Genomic DNA, 19471 nt, shown 5'->3' on the forward strand with positions numbered 1-19471 from the left:
TGCCAGGGCTTTGCCTGTTTGCCATGATGCCTGTCCAAACCAAGAACAGTTTCAAGGAGTGCTCTCTTGCACTTTGGCTATTTTAATAGCAACACTAAGACCTCAGACGAATTGGTTTCCTTCAAAATGTGCAGGTCTCTGATGATAAATAGAATATATAGAAGCCACGCTTAATTCCTGGATCACTAAATACCAGTATTGTTGGGATTTTTCCTTTTCAATACGATTTTAGCATTTTGATGCTAGTCACAGCGTGAAAAAGGCAACGTTACCAACAGAAAACCCTGCCTCTGCAATAGAAAACCTACTTCATCATCACTAGAACATTTTGAAAGATGCACATGAAAGCCAAGAAGTGTTGTATCTACAATCACAACAGGCAGTGAGTACCTCTCTGTAAAAACCACGTCCTTTTGACAAGCATTTCCTAGTCCATACGCTACTCAAGTTGTTCCATACTTGGAACAAAACTGGCACATGATGACAGCTTCTGCTAGGCAAATTCCTGTCCTCCCCTCCACATGTGTAACACAACTAATCTCCCTTCCCTGATAACCTCTGGGGTCTCTACCCTCCCTGCTGGTATCTGGCAGGACAGGGGCTGAGCTGAGCTCATGGTGCCTGGGACGCACCAGCCACTGCCAGCCCAGGGGGTGCATCCACCCCTCTGGAATCAGCACGGAGCATTTACCTCTCCAAATACACAGCACAGCCTTCAGCCAACATCATTTCCCCCCATCTCATCCTGTGACATGGCATTTTTGGATGCTGCCATGTTGGGTCTTTCTTGAATGCCTTAACATTTATGCGCAGGGAGCATTTGGAAGGAGGAAGGATGCTGGAGACCGGAGCTGTGCAATTCCCAGCTGCTGGATCCCTTGCAAGCACCCACACGGCATTACGAGTGCTTTGCCAGGAGCAACACCAACTGAACTGCGAGACGCAGAGAGAACATCTGATCTGATTTAGCATTGCTTTACAACCTTAAAGCACATCTCAATACTGTCCGCTTCATTTACACCAGCATTTGGACTAATAGCCCACGTTAGCTTGGCTCAATTACATACTAAATATAGTCTAGAAGTACTTCAGCAGGAGTGGGACCATGCTGCAATTAGAGCTACACCAGTTCAGTGCATTTCAGCCTTCCAGTAGTAATTGCAAATAATGTGCAGAGAATCTGAAATCTGTGCTGGACAAAGATGCTAATTCAAAGGAGGAAAGGGTGGTTTTTTTCCTCATGGACATTATTTTGCCATGAGTTACTTTGCATCCATATTTCTTTTCCATTTTAATGGACCCGCTCCTGCACAGCTCTCATAGACCCTTGTTGTCTACTAGGACATAAGCTCTGCCACCAGATTTTCACATCACCATACATTCATCACATTACCAATCCCAATCCTCTCCTGTTCTAGTGCCTTCTGAACTTGCATGAGCATTTTTTCCTGTCTTCATCTAACCTAAACAGGGGAAACCTGCCCTTTTGAGATTGTTATTTTTTGTTCATACTTGTCTGAAAGAGAACAGGGTATGAAAACTTGCAGGGATTAGAAAGAAGTATAGGCAGGGTCATAAAAGGTGGTATTTTGTACACCTCCCCAGGAAATAACCCAACCTACACCAATAGAGGAGGCAAATGGACCTTTCCAACACTGCTGCAGCCCCTCACATGGACAGCTGATGGCTGCACAGACAAGCATGTCTATAGCTGTCCCTGGTCCAGCTCAGGAGCAAGGGAAACCAGAGAATCACAGAATGGTTTGAGTTGGAAAGGACCTTAAGATCATCTAGTTCCAACCCCCTGCCATGGGCAGGGATGCCTCGCACTAAACCATGTTGCCCAAGGCTCTGTCCAACCTGGCCTTGAACACCGCCAGGGATGGAGCATTTACCACTTCCTTGGACAACCTGTTCCAGCGCCTCACCACCCTCACTGTAAGAACTTCTTTCTTATATCTAACCTAAACTTCCCTGTTCAAGTTTGAACCCATCACCCCTTGTCCTATCATTACAGTCCCTGATGAAGAGTCCCTCTCCAGCATCCTTGCAGCCCCCTTCAGACACTGGAAGCTGCTCTGAGGTCTCCACGCAGCTTCTCTTCTCCAGGCTGAACAGCCCCAACTTTCTCAGCCTGTCTCCATACGGGAGGTGCTCCAGCCCCTGATCATCCTTCTGGCCTCCTCTGGGCTTGCTCCAACAGCTCCATGTCCTTCTTATTTTGAGAACACCAAAACTGCACACAGTAACGATTGCAATGGTGAAAAAGCAATGCTGATTTTTACCAGCACATATCTGTCCCTAGGATTTGTGGTAACATTCTCACATTCATGATTCTTCTCTCAGTGGAATTCATGTCTTGAGTCCCAGTGATGTTGGAGCAGTGCAAATATATCTCCATGTATTTTACTTCTGAAATCTAGTCCATGCCACATTTGCATCTCAAAATGCAGCATGATACTCCTACTCCTTGTGCAGATGCTACAAATTATTTGTCCATTAAACCATGTTTCCCTTCCCTTTTCTTCTAAAGAAATGATGGGAGAAGGGAATGTCTTTATTACTCTCTCAAGTTATCCTTGTGAAACATAACAGTGCCAATCACATCATGTAACCACCTGGGATATAGAATCATAGAATAGTTAGGGTTGGAAAGGACCTTAAGATCATCTAGTTCCAACCCCCTGCCATGGGCAGGGACACCTCACACCAGACCATGTCACCCAAGGCTCTGTCCAACCTGGCCCTGAACACTGCCAGGGATGGAGCATTCACAACTTCCTTGGACAATCTGTTCCAGTGTCTCATCATCCTCACAGTAAGGAACTTCTTCCTTATATCTAACCTGAATTTCCCCTGTTTAAGTATACCAGCAGTGGAAGGAAAACTTGCTGCTCATCACAGGGTAAAAATAGATATACATAGAGATATATATATATATATTCAGAGAGAAAGGAACACTCAGCATATGCCCAGGTTTGCTGTTAACAGACAAGAACGTGGCCTTTGGGGTGAGAGGCCAGGGGTCAGATTTACCTCAACAAATAATACTCACACCCTGAAGCAGTCTCTGGCCCCCTGGGAAATACAGGAGCTACAGGCCCCCTGGTTCTACAGGAGCTACAGGCACATGTAGAGCATGTTGTAAAAATAAGATTCTGCTGACTGAAAGGACTGACAAGCACTAAAAATAAAGGCTTTAACAGCAAACACATGAGAGAAATCAAAAATGCTCAAGAAAAATGGGTCTTGAAGATGCTGAGCCACACACAGAGGGAATTTCAGAAGGTTTTTTGTTAGATTGGTCTGGTATTTTAGCTTTCAAAAACAAAGAACAAACAGAATTAATCATTTATTCACTTACAGAAGTGCAACTAGACCGCCCTTAAGACACACATTAAAAGACCCTTTTAAAGGGAATAACACACATTAAATAGAGACACAGAGAAGGAAAAGGCAATGACCAGCACCCCCAAGGACAGTAAAAGGAGCCCAAACAACCCTGCTTGGGTCTGCATCCTCCTGGATGGAGGAGAATGAGGAGGTACAGGGTTGTTTTCTTGTTATGACCATTGCTTTCAAGCCACGTGTATGCCACCAAGCCACCTGTAGAAAATGTGATAGCCTGAGGACCCAAGACCTAGCAAGTCTCAGGGGAACAGGGGAAGAGTGGAGTTCTGTGGGGCTACTTTGGTAAAACCAGCTACAATGTAGAAAAGGTTGACACTCTGAACACTCATCCTACTGCCTTGCTGCAGTTACATCTCTGATGCAGAAAGAAGGTTTTATGATCCTATGCCTATAATCCTTTATATCTGTTTGACAAGACCATTTAATCTGGGGGGACTCTCCCTTAGGCAGTAATTACGGAAGCCACAGGAAAATAAAGTCCAAAGTCTCAGCCACCATCAGGTATCGGAAAGGAACCATCCAGCTTCCATAAGTACATCTGATACGTATGTCCAGGTCTGCAGAAGCAATAGCCTGATAGCTGCTGTAGCCTATGCTCTACATTAAGCACAGGATACGGACCCATGTAAGTGCCTTTGCAGGCAGTATTCAGCGGGGCCCCGATAAATCAGAATTCATAATGTGCCATTTCTTAGAAGTTCTTTGGTTCAAAAATACCAAACCTCCTGGAATTCCCGGACCCCCGGGCACTTCCTTTCATCTTCAAAACAACTAATTAAGAGGACAGAGAGCAACTTCCTCCCAAATGAGGGAAAAGACAATTTCCTTTTTCCCTATTGCCAAATGTGGGCAGACTTTTGTAAAGGGAAAATGCACTTAAGTCCTGGACAGAAAAATGCCACATTTCCTGTGCAGCAAAACAGCCCAAGCCCTTCTCTGCTTAAGTCAAAAGAAGTTTTGCTACTAACATCCTCTGTGCAGGCTTGGAGGCTGCACTCTGTGCTGCACAAGGCGCCAAAGCAACTGGAAAAAGAAATAATAATAATAATAACAACAATAACTAACCCTCTGCAAGTCCAACTTTTCTCTGTTTGAAGACCCCCCCAGCCACTGCTGTGAGACTTACTAACCTTGCAATAGAGTAGCCTCTCTCAATACAAGTGGTAGATCCCTCCAGTAATTTATAATACCAAAAATCTGGAGAAGTGAACTATTACTCCTGCTGTGTTTGTTTTCAATTAGCAGCTGAGATAGAGATGCATTCATACAGGGACAGGTTGTGCAATCTCACTCTTATGGGTGAGCACACACCCACAAAAGCAATGGATTGCACAACCCTCAGTGACTGCTCAAGCACTTATAATTAGGCCCCTCTGAATTTAATATAGTAACAGCAATTTATAGCAGCTGAGGATCTGGCTCGCTCCTATTTTAAACTGCCCAAAACGATGCCAAGCGAATCACAGCGTCTTGGGAACTCGCTCGTGACATAACCCCAGCTACAAAGCAGGATTCCTTATCGATCCCACTGGAGAGCCGATGCCAAATAGCCATCGGCTACACAGAGGGCTGAAAGCAGGACCAAGTGTCCTACAGAACTTCACAAAAACTATGTCAAGGAGACATAGACAGCAAACAGCATTACAACACCTGCACCAGCCAGTCGGTCCAGAGATGCAATTACTTTACTTACATCCCTAACAAAACTAATTCCACTCTCTCTGAGTACTACTCACTGTGGCCGAGTAGTTGGGTATTGCTCTGACCTACATTTGCTCCTCCATTTCCACGTCCCTTCTGGTCGGATGTTCTTTCTCCCCATTGTATGAACTGTTGCTGCATGTGGAGCACAGTTCTCATGGTCATGCTGCTGTAGTCATTGCCCTTTAGGGATATGGCTGAACTGTTGCACAACTAATTAAACCCTGAAAACTCTTTTTCCACTTAGCTTTGAAATCTGTTGCTTCTAGTTTCAAAGCTGAAGAAGAAACTGTGTGCCTGAAAGCTTATCTAACTCTTGTAAGTATGACCAGCTGATCTAATAGAAGACAGGCCACTCTGGCTTCAAGGTCTGCAATAGTGCTCGCAAAATAAACTTTGACAAACAAAGCCAGTTTTGTAAACAAGCACCATTTAGTGCTACTGGAAGGCAACATCTGGAGAAAGTTTTCCAAGGGAAAAGGCCATTTTATTGAAATAGACTTCAAACAGAGACTTAGGCAACATCTACTGGGAATAGTCAATCATAAGGAAATGTTTCTTTAACATAGATTCCATTTTATCATCTTGTGAATACAAAAGCACTGAATATTTCTTGAAGCAAAAAATATATATGCAGTTCTGGGTTACCCTTATTTTCCTTCTGCATTTAAAAAATATTATTTAAAACATGTCATACGTAATTGATTTCCTTACAACATACTAGAAAGAAAGGATTAAGATTGGTATTAAGATAATCCATCCCTGGCAGTGTTCAAGGGCAGGCTGGACTGGGCTTTGAGTGACCTGATCTAGCGGAAGGTGTCCTTGCCTGTGGCAGGGGGGTTGGAACTATATAAGCTTTCAAGGTCCCTTCTAACCCAAACCATTCTATGATTTTATAGTCAACATTTGAATCTGATCAGGAACAATTACAAGACATGCTAAAGCAGTGTCTGGCCCTGCAGATTCTGAGTAAATATGTGTTCAAAGTCAGCAATTTACAGCCAGTTATAGAATACCTCTCATTCTGGTTTCAGAGGTTTTGGCAGTGTACTGATCCATCAGCCTCGCTCAGATTAACTCCAGGACTGAGATTCTCCACAGTGAGAGTGAACATTTAATGCTAATTTAGAAAGGGTACTTTCAGAGCTACAGGATGTCATACATAATCCCCGTTAAAAACATATCTATTTTTCCATCTTAACATGAAGAATAAATTGAATAAAACACAGTCATTTGTCTCCTCATCCCAAAGGAAAACCGTGGCAGGCTGGTGAGGTTGATTTAACAGAAACCTGCATCAATGGCTACAAGAAGAAATAGCAAAGCAGTCAATGACAGTAATTGGAGCTGAGCTAAGGTAGTGCTGCGTTTCCCTGAAAGTCCCATTATCCAACTCCTAAGCTGCATCCCACCAGCAAGCCAGACCCTGAAGAAACTGTTTCCATGCTTCCTTCTGGCAGCACACAATTCAATTACCAGGCATCAAAATCATGGGCTATGTCAATAAGAGAGCAGCACCACAGCACGTACACCCTGAAGTCAACAGTAAAACTCTCTCTTCCCGACAAAAGCAAAGTCTTTTTCTGCATACAGTTGTTCTTCACTATTCAAAATATTATAATACCTTCCCACCTAACTCAACAAGGCATTGAAAATTATTACATTAATGCTAAACTTGCCAACCTGCCTGAAGCAACCAGAGCTCTTATAGCTTCTTGCAGGTGATGCTCTCCTTACTAATGTATGAAGAAACATTGCAAGGCGTTCAAATAACAGAGCAAATCATAGAAACATAGAATGGTTTAAGTTGGAAAGGACCTTAACATCATCCAGTTCCAACCCCCTGCCATGGGCAGGGATGCCTTCCACTAGAGCAGGTTGCTCAACCTGGCTCAGGTTATACTGCGTATTTCCAGATTGGTCATTAGCTTCCCAAAGGGTTATTAAATTTGTGTGTGTGTGTTTAAACTTGGTTAAAGTGGCTCCTGAATTCTCTGCCTTCCAAATATCTATTACAAAATCCAATGCCCTCAAAAAACCCATCACCCTGGCCACCAAGATGACAAAAAAGGTGAGAGGCACAGCTGATCCTGACCCAACATAAATTATCTGCAAACTTGAACTTGAGCTAACCTTTGTGTGGTGGCCATCAACTGTTTCTGACTCAAAAAGAGGTGAAGGACCTCAGCAACAGCAAGGCAAGAAGAAGCATTTATGACTTGACTCAAGTGCTCTGGAAATGAGCTCCAAATACCTTGCAAGGTTTCTTTGCTTGCAGGTTCTCCTTGAAGTGCCAAGTTACACGACATCCTACTTGAAAGGCCCTTAGAACAAGTACTCCTACAGAAGAGTAAGCCACAAACTGAAAAGTTTTTGCTACCTTAATAACACTCAGTGTCTCAATGAACCCCTGGAGACATAAGAACAGCTACATTTTCTAGTGGAGGGAAAACTGTCTGTGGTTTATATGAAGCACTGGGCTATTAAGAAAAAAAACGAGGAGTTTTCATGCTAAGTACCCTTTTAATAATGTAGGCGAAGCAATTCTTCTGTATCTATGCATATAGTTCTTTGCTGCTTCATTAAGGAAAATCTCATTTACTTGGATTTACAGATGCTGTGGCTAAGCAGTCTAGAAACTGGTGTATAGATTTTGCAGCACAAGTCCTAGTGCAAAGAAATAGTCAGGAAGCAGAAGAACACGCACAGGTAAAGATGGGCTTCTGGCACCCGCCTTCATCACAGCAAACAGATGAAGGACACACCAAAGAGTCAGTGTGTTAGGATGAGCAGACACCTCAGATTGTAAAAGTAATGCACTGGAAAATAGAACATTTCTATAACAACAGATAAGACTTTAGTCTGCTCCCTCTACAGTCACATCTGAAGCTACACTTGTAGTCCAAAGTCACCAGTGCTTGATTGGCTATAAGCTCAGCCTGGTATATAAAAACCATTACCTCCCACGTTGGAGTATCAGTATATACTCCACAAAACCAAGCCACAATCCCAATTTCACCACCTAAATACACAAGCAGTGGATGAAACGAGGAATGGCTATGTGGATTAGTCACATAGGACAGAGGTAAACAGCGGCAAAACTGGAGAAGGATCTCCGTATTTTAGACCCACACTATTAGCATACAGTCTTCTTCCCATGCTGGTGCCTTTGTATGAGACTCTACCTACTGGTGACTACTCCACCTACCTACCTTTACAGGAAAGGCAGCATGTCCTGGAGCGACCGAGTTGGATACAAGCTTGTTACACAAGAGTCAGGAGCTTCACAGCAATAGGAACCTGGTGTTCTTTAGAGAAATCTGTGCACAGACGAGTCTGGTTATAAGTGATGTGCCAGAAACCAAGTGAGAAATCCCTGACAGAGCTAGAAACAGGTCCTTGGTCATCTAGTTTCCTATTAGGGCATGCTACCTCCTGTGGCCAGTCAGCTGGGGACAAGCTGTAGGGCTACTTTCTTGTTTTAAGCATTTCGAGGAGCTCACCCAAGACTCATTCAGAAGCTACATCCCACGGCGCTACACTGCGATGCAATGGGAGCTCCCACACCAACAGGAGCTTGTCCCTCAAATTCAGAGCAACACAAGCACACTCGCAGTTCAAAGCTAGAACTTTCTCATCCAAACAGCTTGGGTTTCTTGCAGCTGGCAGTGGGAATTGCATGGGCACAAGCACCTCGAATGCACCACTTGGAATTGATTTGGTTCTGCTAAAAATGGTCTCGCATTGCTGCTTGTCCCACTCACACAACTGGGTAACAGCAGGAGGAAGAGGAGAACTGATGAGGTGGGGCCATATTCAAAAAGAAAAGAGGTGGGGGAGGACCTGCTTCAAAGGAAAATACAAAGCATACTGTAGGCAGCTTTCATAATGGCACTTGACTGATTTTTATTCACATGCCTGAGAACAAACTGGCAATTTTTAGCTTTAGAGTCACAAGGAAAAGCACAGTGAATTCAAGTTTTAAGCAGCAGATTAAAAAAAAGGCAATATTTCTATTAAGAAGCTTCTCCTTTCAAATCAAAAGTCATAATTATGTGTGATTACGATGATTAAATGACTTCCCAGAAAGGGCCATATTGTATTTTGGGGCTGATGTTCTTGTGCCATTATCTTATGCTGACAAAGGATCACGGACTACATACACCATTATTACAGTTTTCCTTTTGAAGCAAGTAAAGTGTATTATTTTCAGCAGAGTGCTCCAAATCATGAACTGCTGAAGCAGAGACTTTCATCTCAGGTGGAAGAGCCACGGTACAACTCCTGCCTCCTGCTGCACACTGCTCTGCCACCAAACCTGATGTTGCAGCTTCTCCTTGGGCAAATCTCCTGTCCACCAGCAGATTTTTCCACTATTGAACAAGATCAAGTAATTTGAACTATGGAAGTCCTTCTGTATTCACGTAGCAGAAGTTTGATGCATCTAAAAGAATATGCACATATTTATGGCTCTGAATATAAGGGTTTAGAAAAGACTTCAGCAGGTAAGGGTGTTTTGGGCACAACAACAATGTTCTTCAATGGTTTTTCTTTCTGATTAGTTGTTTTTTGGAGAGGAGTTTGCAGACTGCACATTTAATTCATGTCAACAGCTTTTGGCTTCTTTATGTTAAAGCAATAAATGTTTTTTATCTATCTAAATTTAACCAGACTGAGAGATTAGGATCTTGGAGCTGCTCCCTACGTAACACAAGCAATACATGTCCTACTTACACACCTCTGACCCCCATGGATAGATAAGGATCATCAGCTGAAAACTACAGAAGCAGAATGTATATTCCTGCCAACTTCTCAAGCTAAGGCCCTGGCATGTGTTACTTAACTGGAAAATCCACAGTCCAGGCACACTTCCAACCGGAGACTCCAGCTATAACATGATCTTAAGCACTAACAACAATAGTTGAAAACTCACAAATCAGCCTTTGTAAGTAAAGACACTTGAGCCTTTTGGGTTTCAAGGTCTGGTTTCTGGGATGTATTTAGAGCTGAAACTACTCTAAAAGACATGGTGTCAAGATTTCTTTCCAAGACAAAGAAAATCTCTTGGGATCAGTTATTCTGCTAAATAAATCTTCCTGGCCTCTACATCTAATCCATACCAGCCCTGGAGACTGCAGAAAACCTAAAACATCTACATTTTAGTAAATGGAAAGGAGGGGAAATGACCCCAGCAGCTGTAGGCACATTAGTCTGATAGGCAAAGCTTTAGATCAGATGATAAAAGAACTATAATAATGTGAAGGTAAAAGAACAAAGAAAGAACAGGAGACCGCATGCCAGATCATATCTAAACTGATAAATCTTCCTCTTGGCACAGGAAGCTTTGAAGATCTTCTCTGCCTGAATTCTGATTAATTACATGAGCCTGAATTGACAGAACATCATCCAAAACTCTGGTCACCAGTACTCAAGAGGTGAATTTAACTTCAAGGAGGTACAGAGATGGTTTCAAAAGCAATTGTAGAACTGGGAGTATGCTCTTATTAGAGAAGACTAGAAGGACTTGGCTTCCAGAGAACACCAAAAGGAAGGCTAAGAGGGCTATGATTATTGTCTATAAATATATGCTTTGTATAATCAGCTGAGAGGAAGAGGAGCTATTCAGTCTAAAAAGAAATAAGAACTGAGCTATATAGATTCTAATAAGTATGGGCAAAAATTAGGACTGTTTTTCTTTAGATACTAAAAGCAAAAATCACTTTTAAAATGGAGTTCGACATGTTTCTGAATATGAAAATAATACATGCACTAAATAATATCCAAAGACACACAACTAACACAGAAAATATGTTTCTATAGGGTAGACCTAAAGGAATTGTATTTATTTATGGCTAAATCCTTGACTTCTCACCATTCCAACCACCATACCACTTTATCTAGGAAGTTATCATGGGACAGGTCAGAGACTAATTCATTAAACACCAATTCCCAAGTCACCTCTTTTGTAGGTCTTGATACTCCAACAATTTCACTGGAGGTTTACCCCAAAGTTTGTACTTCCAGGCTCTTCATGTGAACATTGGAAAAAAGCAGCAGAAGTTGCACAGAGAGAAAGAAAAACTTTTCCTGGCCAGATCATAGAATCACAGACTGGTTTGGGTTGGAAAGGACCTTAAGATCATCTAGTTCCAACCCCCTGCCATGGGCAGGGACACCTCACACTAGACCATGCCACCCAAGGCTCTGTCCAGCCTGGCCTTGAACACTGCCAGGGATGGAGCATTTACCACTTCTTTGGGCAACCTGTTCCAGCACCTCAGCACCCTCACAGTAAAGAACTTCCTTAGATCCTCAACAATTTGCTCCACTCCAGGAGGATGAAGCACACAAACAGTATTAACTGAAGATGTCCACGATTCTCCTTGTTGGAGAATGCTCACTCCCTCCTCCTGCAGCCCATTTCCCTTCACCTGCTGTTGCCATACTTTAATTTCCATCAGTATCTCCATTTGCTACTTACCTTGTAAATATAAGTGAGTTTAGGACGTAGCTGTTTGTTCAGTATTTATTAGGGAATTAATTAGACGGGAGGAAGAATTTTGTGCTAATTTATTTTGTACAAGCTGGAATCATTATTATTTTTGCATGCTGCCAGGCTTTATGGAAAAGTGCATTTTAAAGCTCAAAGCAAAAATGATGAGACTCTCCCGATCTGAACCAATGGGTGAATCTCTGAAGATTTAATTTACATTCACCTTCTATTATTCTGACTGCATAATATTCTTCATTATTATTTTATAAATACTTAGATTGATCTGGAAATCATTTTTATTAGGTATTTGCCTGCGCATGCCTTGAATTCTCCTGGTCTCGGCAGCTCTGCTTAAACTGGCATTTACACTGACTGAGGAAATATGGGTCACTCTGCAAACACAACAGAGATGAAGGCAATGGCAACTTGTCGGAAGACCCTGAATTCCTGCCAAGCCACACTTCCCAAAATATTTTGCCCTACACCACACTCCAGCCTCAATTATCAGCTGCTCTTCCCTGCAGGAGCCAGCTGCTCTGAGCATGAAAGGCACACACACAGAACGTAACCAAGGTCTCATTCAGCAAAAAACTTGGTGACACTTAGACAGATGTATCAGTAGGTCTTCAATCAAACTGAAGAACGTACTTTTCTTAATAGGGACTCACTTCAGCCTACACCTCAAGTGCCAGCAGTTGGTTGTGTTCCACATTACACCCAGCCATGCCGTAACACTTGTAATCTTGCTTCACACTCATAAATTTGTTTCATAACCTCAATCTAACAGTTTGGGGGCTGTTATAAGGTGGGGTTTTTTGCTATCTGTGTCTTGTCTCCACTTGTTGACAGCACAGACACAAAAAAAGACATTTTTGTCTATCAGGGCACTCTTTGCTCTTTCCTGTTTATATTTTGTCCAGGATGTGGAGTTAAACACATAGCAGCAAACCCAAGGTTAGCCCTGCTGTCTAATGAGGTTTCCTTATTTAGCAGTTAGTTTTACTGCAACCTTCTGGTCTCTCCCCCACAGATGTTCTCAGTTCTGTTCTCTGGAGCATAATTATTCTAAGTACCTTTCCCCCAGCAGCAGCATATTAATACTTCTTGGCTTTTCAAAAGAAGGTCTGTCTTCTTGAAGGTGACTAAAACACATCTTGAAGAAAGTATCAAAGCAACCAGGCCTCTAAGATGTACAATACCACAATCTCTGAATTTTTTCATGGAATCATAGAATGGTTTGTGTTGGAAGAGACCTTAAAGCTCATCCAGTTCCAACCCTCTGCCACGGGCAGGGACACCTTCCACTAGAGCAGGTTGCTCCAAGCCCCTGTGTCCAACCTGGCCTTGAACACTGCCAGGGATGGGGCAGCCACAGCTTCTCTGGGCACCCTGTGCCAGCGCCTCAGCACCCTCACAGGGGAGAACTTCTTCCTAATGTCTAATCTAAATCTCCCCTCTGTCAGTTTGAAGCCATTCCCCCTTGTTCTGTCACTACATGCAGCTTCCACAGGCACAACCAACCTGCAACCCTGAACTGGGCTCACCCAGGCACACCAGTTTGAATCCATCTGTATCTCATATTACCAGAAACCCCGTATCACTGTGTGCACTTGTCCAGCACTCTCCATTATACAACCTGGATGTCAGCTTCATGCTTCTTTGCCAAACTTTAACCATTCAGCATGAAATAATGCTGCTGGATGATTGCCTGGGCTGGGGTGGGTTGGTTGTTTTTATTCTTAAAGTAGCAGCCAGGGTGATTTTACCCATTTCCTCAAATGAAGCTGCAATTTCTGAAAGAAGGCACATCTCTCCAAAGGAGATGAATGGGAGCCAAAATGGCTTGGAAAATATCTTTTATGCATGCTCTAAAATACCAACTTCCCACTTCTTATATGTGGGAAGATCTAACACCTTGCTGCTTGGAGAAATACCTCTAGATTTTTAACAGTTTAATACATTGTCTCTTCCTACCAGACCTGTGAAAACACAGCCAAGTTTGGACAAATGAGAACACCAGAAATCCTCAATTTGCACATAAGGAATATTAAAAAAATGTGGAGTATCTGTTTGTATTATTATTCTCAACATAGAATCACAGAATGGTTTGGGTTGGAAAGGACCTTAAGATCATCCAGTTCCAATCCTCTGCCATGGGCAGGGACACCTCACACTAGACCATGTCACCCAAGGCTCTGTCCAACCTGGCCTTGAACACTGCCAGGGATGGAGCATTCACCACTTCCCTGGGCAACCTGTTCCAGTGTCTCACCACCCTCACAGTAAAGAACTTCTTCCTTAGATCTAACCTGAACTTCCCCTGGTTCAGTTTAAACCCATTGGAACTAGATGATCTTAAGGTCCTTTCCAACCCAAACCATTCTATGATTCTATGATTCTATAAACCCATCACCCCCTGTCCTATCACTACAGTCCCTGATGAAGAGTCCCTCTCCAGCATCCTTGTAGCCCCCTTTCAGACACTGGAACCTGCTGTGAGGTCTCCATGTTGCTTCTCTTCTCCAGGCTGAACAACCCCAACTTTCCTCAGCCTGTCATGCATAATGAAACTGAAATGAAGCTTATTCCAGCATTTTCATAACTTCTAAGTGGTTATGTTTGCAACCTAAGTAATCTCTTATCAAGTGTCTCATTTCTTCCTCAATAAAATGTCACATGTAATAAAGTTATTGTTAAGAATCCAGTACAAGAATTAGCATGTCTTTCAAAGCAGGCGAGGCTGCCTCCAGAATAACACCAAAAAGCACTAGTAATGGGTAAAAGCATGGAGTTAGGAGAAAAAAAAAGCCTCACAGACTTATAAAACAGATGCTTTTTCAGGAATTATGTAGATTGAGAAAGAGCTAATTTTGTCAACATCTTCAAAGAAACTTTAAAAGTTATGGAAAGTCAACAGAAGAAAATGAACAAGCACAATAGTGGGGTTTTTTCTCCAGAAAAATAGTAGCTTGAGAACCAACAATAAAAGGAGACAAATCTATTTAGGAGAACCAAGAGAATGACATTTGAGTAGGGTTAGTGAAATCACCTATGGTGATTCTAATCCATGCACACAACAGATGAGGCATTTTACTGATGAGGTTTTAACTGAAGCCTGGTCAGCCTTGAAAATCCCTCCCATAACACATAGCTGTAAATCAGGACAGTAGGATGATGACACAAGAGACTCAAAATTAGAAACAGCCTGACAGCTCAGCCTGTTAAAAGATGCATGGTGGGGAAGAGAGCAAGTAAACAGGAACTTGCTAGAAGGTCATATTTGAATGTTCTGTGGTCAACTCTTGCAGCTTTATGATGACAATTGTGATATTTAGGGTTATATTTGGCGATTTTTATTATTACTAGTTCTAAGTCCAAGGTCCTGTATGAGAATTACAGGATTAAACATGGAATGTGATGTGTAGAGGGATACACAAGACTTCAGGCACATATTTCCTGGCCTATGTGTATCCAATGAAAAATACTTTATCCAATTAAACCAAACAGACTCTCAGATTCTCATGATCCCCAGGTAATGATGAACCAACTTCAGTAAGTACAGGCTACATTTCACCATGTTCCCTTATGTTTTTGCAGGGTGTTTTAAATGAAAGCACTGGTGGCAAATCCACAGAGCTTCTCACAGAAGGGTCGAGGGCAACTTAATAAGAGGCATTGAATGTGCAGAAACTGTGGCATAATCACCGGGTGTGTGAAACAGCTGCCTTCCAGTAACCCTGGTTTTGGCCTCACTGCTCCAGACCTGGAAGTATTAGTCAATACAACTAAGGGAATCCAAGTCCATGCTGCCACAGAAGAGTTTTTCCCATTATGTATGAAGTGTTAAGTAATCTTTTTCATTTACTCAAGCCAAGGACTAATATTACAGGAGTTTGCACAACTCTAAATCTCACTGCAGAGCTTTTGCAGAGCAATTGGCTAGCACAAAGCCAAGCTTCAATCAGACATTTTGGCTGTGACTCTTTGATGGCACCAGCTGATACGCCTTAAGCCCCAGCTTAAAAAACTTCCTAACATAAACATGGCTCTTGCTGCCTTCTGATATTGCTTCCATGTTAGAAGTGTTTTAAGAGCTTTGCTACAAATGCAGCAATTCTCTTAAACAAACAAAAATCAGAGGGATTTGTAACCCTCTTTCTTCCACATCTTCTCCATTTATTCCTGTTAGGAAACTTGCCTCTTCTACAACAAAGAAAATCCCCTTTGCAGATACATGTTGTTGTAAACCTTTATACTCCTTTTTTAGTCTAGACTGTAATCTTCCGAACCTGGTTTTAAACACTAATCGGCACATCAACAGCTTCTGGACTGTGGGTATATGAAGATGTCAGAGCATGCCAGTTTCCTAAAGCAAATACCATTTTCCATTCGCTAAAACTTGCATAAACAGCTTGAATTTCTCTGAAAATCTGGCTCTATATGGCTGTCCAGATCACAATTTACCTTTTCCAACACAGAAAGGACTCTTAAATTCTAACTGTGTTTAACTGTTCTTTAAAATAAGTTTTTATTGAGGCTGGCAGATGCTTGATCTCTCTCTGAAATCTCAGTCTTTCGAAGGGATTATTTACCACCTCAGTTAAAGGCGAGCAGAGTAATGAGGCCAATTAAAAAGATGGAGGAGTTGGGATTTTCAGTTAAACTTGAAACTACCCTCAAACTACAACTGCAACTATCCTTATGGATAAACAAACCGTAGCCAATTATTGCAGCAACAGTATCAAACCAGATTAAACATGAGATGAATTTATTGAACAAGATCAGAGAATTCTTGAGCAGACTGTTTTACACAGTTTAGCATATCCCTGATGATTCTTAAAGCATTGAATCATAGAACAGTTTGGGTTGGAAAGGACCTTAAGATCATCCAGTTCCAACCCCCTGCCATGGCCAGGGACACCTCACACTAGACCATGTCACCCAAGGCTCTGTCCAGCCTGGCCTCGAACACTGTCAGGGATGGAGCATTTACCACTTCTTTGGGCAGCCTGTTCCAGTGCCTCAGCACCCTCACAGTAAAGGAGGAATACAGATCATCAGGTGTTGTGAAAGCTCAAATGTTTAAAACCACACAGCTGCTTTACCACCAATACAAATGGTATTTTAATATTTCTTTATTATTTTGTATAATTTTTTGTTACGAATTTAACAAACTAATTTGTGCTTCAGAAAGATCCCATCAATATTTGAGTAGCATTTCTCACCCTCACCAAATAAATCAACCAATCCAGATTTTTATTGCCCCAGACACAGCAGCTACATCTGATTTCATAAATTATTGCTCATCTCTGATTCTCAGATGATTTTGAATAAGCCATTATCAAGCAAAACCTAAGTAATGTAATATTGTTATTGCATTGATGGTATATAGTCTCTCCTCCAAAATTCAGAATTAAATAAAACTGCAGACTGAGCATATTGGCTCCATCCATTGGAGAAATGTGGCTTTTCTGTAGTTGCTATATAGGGGCAGCAATCTTTTCACACAGTCTTTTCCCCCAGCAATAAATCCCAAGGAAACACAAAAGCATTGTAGAGAATATTTCTCAATATCCACTACTGTCAGATTGATTTTGTTCCTGAAGGGATTTTCTTGCTCTGTCAGAATCCAAGGGAAACTAAAAGCCAGGCAGTATGGAGGAACAGGAAACACTCGCTTCCTGAATGGATTTAAAAGAGAAACTTTGGAAATAGCTGGAGAATTACCATTTATTTTGGCTAAGCGAATCCTCCTAGAGTTTCCCTGGAACACAGGAATCCTCCCCAGGTCTGCCTTAGCAGGCTTCTGCGCTTGGCAGCTGCTGCAAACAGGCTTTCACCTCAGGACCAGATGCAGCGATTCCTCCTGGGGTATCCCACATTAACGGAACCCTGTACATGAGAGGCACGTGCTGATGGATGAAGTGAACCTTGAGAGCTTGGACTGTTCTCCTCAATTCATCACTGCTGGGACTTCCCTCAGTGCCCCAAACCTTCGGGCAGCCTCAGAGGCTGTCAGAAGAATGGCAGCCTGCACCTTCCTTTGCTTATGGGTCCAGGAGCCAGCCATGCACTGGGTAGTAAAGTGTGTCCTATGGGCCCACAGAATCAGCACTTCTCCCTTTATGTATATGGAGCAACTCCTTGTTTCTCTTCCAACCTCAAAATTAGATTGCTTCCAAAATGCTAAAGTTTATATAAATGGGAGGGGGAGAAGAAACCTTATTTCCTATACCTGGCCGGAAAATGGATTTATTTCCAAGAATTATGATGGTAACTGCCACTTATCATAGGAACTCATACATCTGCATTTCCAGCTCCCTGAGCACAAGGAGATGGGGGAAGAAAATCTGATTTGAATTTATTATGTAATTTCTGTGGTTTTTATGGGAGACATTTTAACAACTGTCTATTATGCATGCACATTAACATATGTCTCATATTATGGAGTCAATATCCAACCCAATGTAAATCTCAAAGTTCAGTATGCCCCAAATTAAATTCTGTAATGACTTCTAAAGACAACAGTACAATCTGTAATGTCAATACCATACTGTACTCCATGGTTATGATTCGCTAGGTCAATAATTCACCACAGTCTCCTAAACTTAGTGCTGGCTTCTTCAAAAGTGCTAAAATAAATGTTTAAAAGGTCCCCAATAGCATATTTAGACTTATCTATAATTAGCTCTGCAGCATCACAGAAGTACATCACAGAAATGATATATATAAACCAGACCACGATCTTCATTTCACACTTATTCTCTGAGGACCTGTATAAACAATTGCAAAACCTCCTCTAGATCATGATAGCTTTAATCCACAGCACAGTCTGCACAGCCACGGAGACTCCTTGATGTTTTGTTCTCCTTTGGCTACATGAAGAATTAAAGCAGAGCTGAAGGCTGATTCCTGTGTAAGCAATAAGTAAGTAAGGATAGTTTCTCATTAGAAAACCTTCTGATTCCACCTTGTAATTCAGCCCCGGGAAGCAGCTGAGAGCAGTCAGGTCTTTGGGCTGCAGCTGTCATGGAAAGGGACTAGCCATGGGACCACACTGGGTTAAAGGGATGCAAAGGGGAAAGCATCCCTACCCCAGAATTCAAGAGGTCCATCATGGAGACATGGTCTAGTGTGAGGAGTCCCTGCCCTTGGCAAGGGGTTGGAACTAGATGATCTTAAGGTCCTTTCCAACCCAAACCATTCTATGATGCTATGGAGAAGTCCTCTCCTTCCTGCAGCTGCTTACTCTATCCAGATGTAACCTTCTGGGCAACACACAACCTTGTTCAACAGCAGTCAGTAAAACCAAAGCACTGATTTTCAGGAGAAGGTGTTAGCAAGTGTTAGCATGGTTACCTGTATTACCTCACACTGTATTCCTAAAAATAAACTATTAATAAATATTAAATAATAAATAATAACTTAATAAAATTAAATACGGGCATGCAGAAGTGCTGCTTGTGGTCTGTGGTGTTTGAATGCTTTCAAAAGCTTGTCTCTACCTCTGGGATAGATACGAGCTCCATGAAGAGGACAAAGAACAAAAGCCAGGCTAGTAAACGTTGACGTACAGCAGCTTATATTATCCTGCATGCTGCTGGATTCCTTTTTTTATCTATATGCCAAGAACAATTGACCTAAGGCAAGACTTTTATTGCAACTTTTGGCAGATCCAGTCAACATCCATTTCTTACAATTATGCTTTTGTACTTGTGTTTCTGCTGCAGCACCCCTGTCTAATATTCAACTCCAGGTAGGACTTCACCATATAATTATTCAAAGTTCCTTTAGTAAGTGATGCAGACGCAAGATACAGGAGAAAAATAATACCAGGCAGTATGAAACTACATTCCTAACAGC

The 19471-nt window shown here is 42.1% G+C and overlaps 1 protein-coding gene across 2 annotated transcripts in view; it reads right to left on the reverse strand.

Moving 5' to 3' along the window:
* Positions 1 to 19471, reverse strand: part of PLCB1 (phospholipase C beta 1) — a 397627-nt gene that overhangs the window by 289628 nt on the left and 88528 nt on the right. The window lies entirely within an intron of this gene.

Source organism: Strigops habroptila, chromosome 6, assembly GCF_004027225.2.
Source record: "Strigops habroptila isolate Jane chromosome 6, bStrHab1.2.pri, whole genome shotgun sequence".
In the NCBI taxonomy this organism is placed as follows: Eukaryota; Metazoa; Chordata; class Aves; order Psittaciformes; family Psittacidae; genus Strigops; species Strigops habroptila.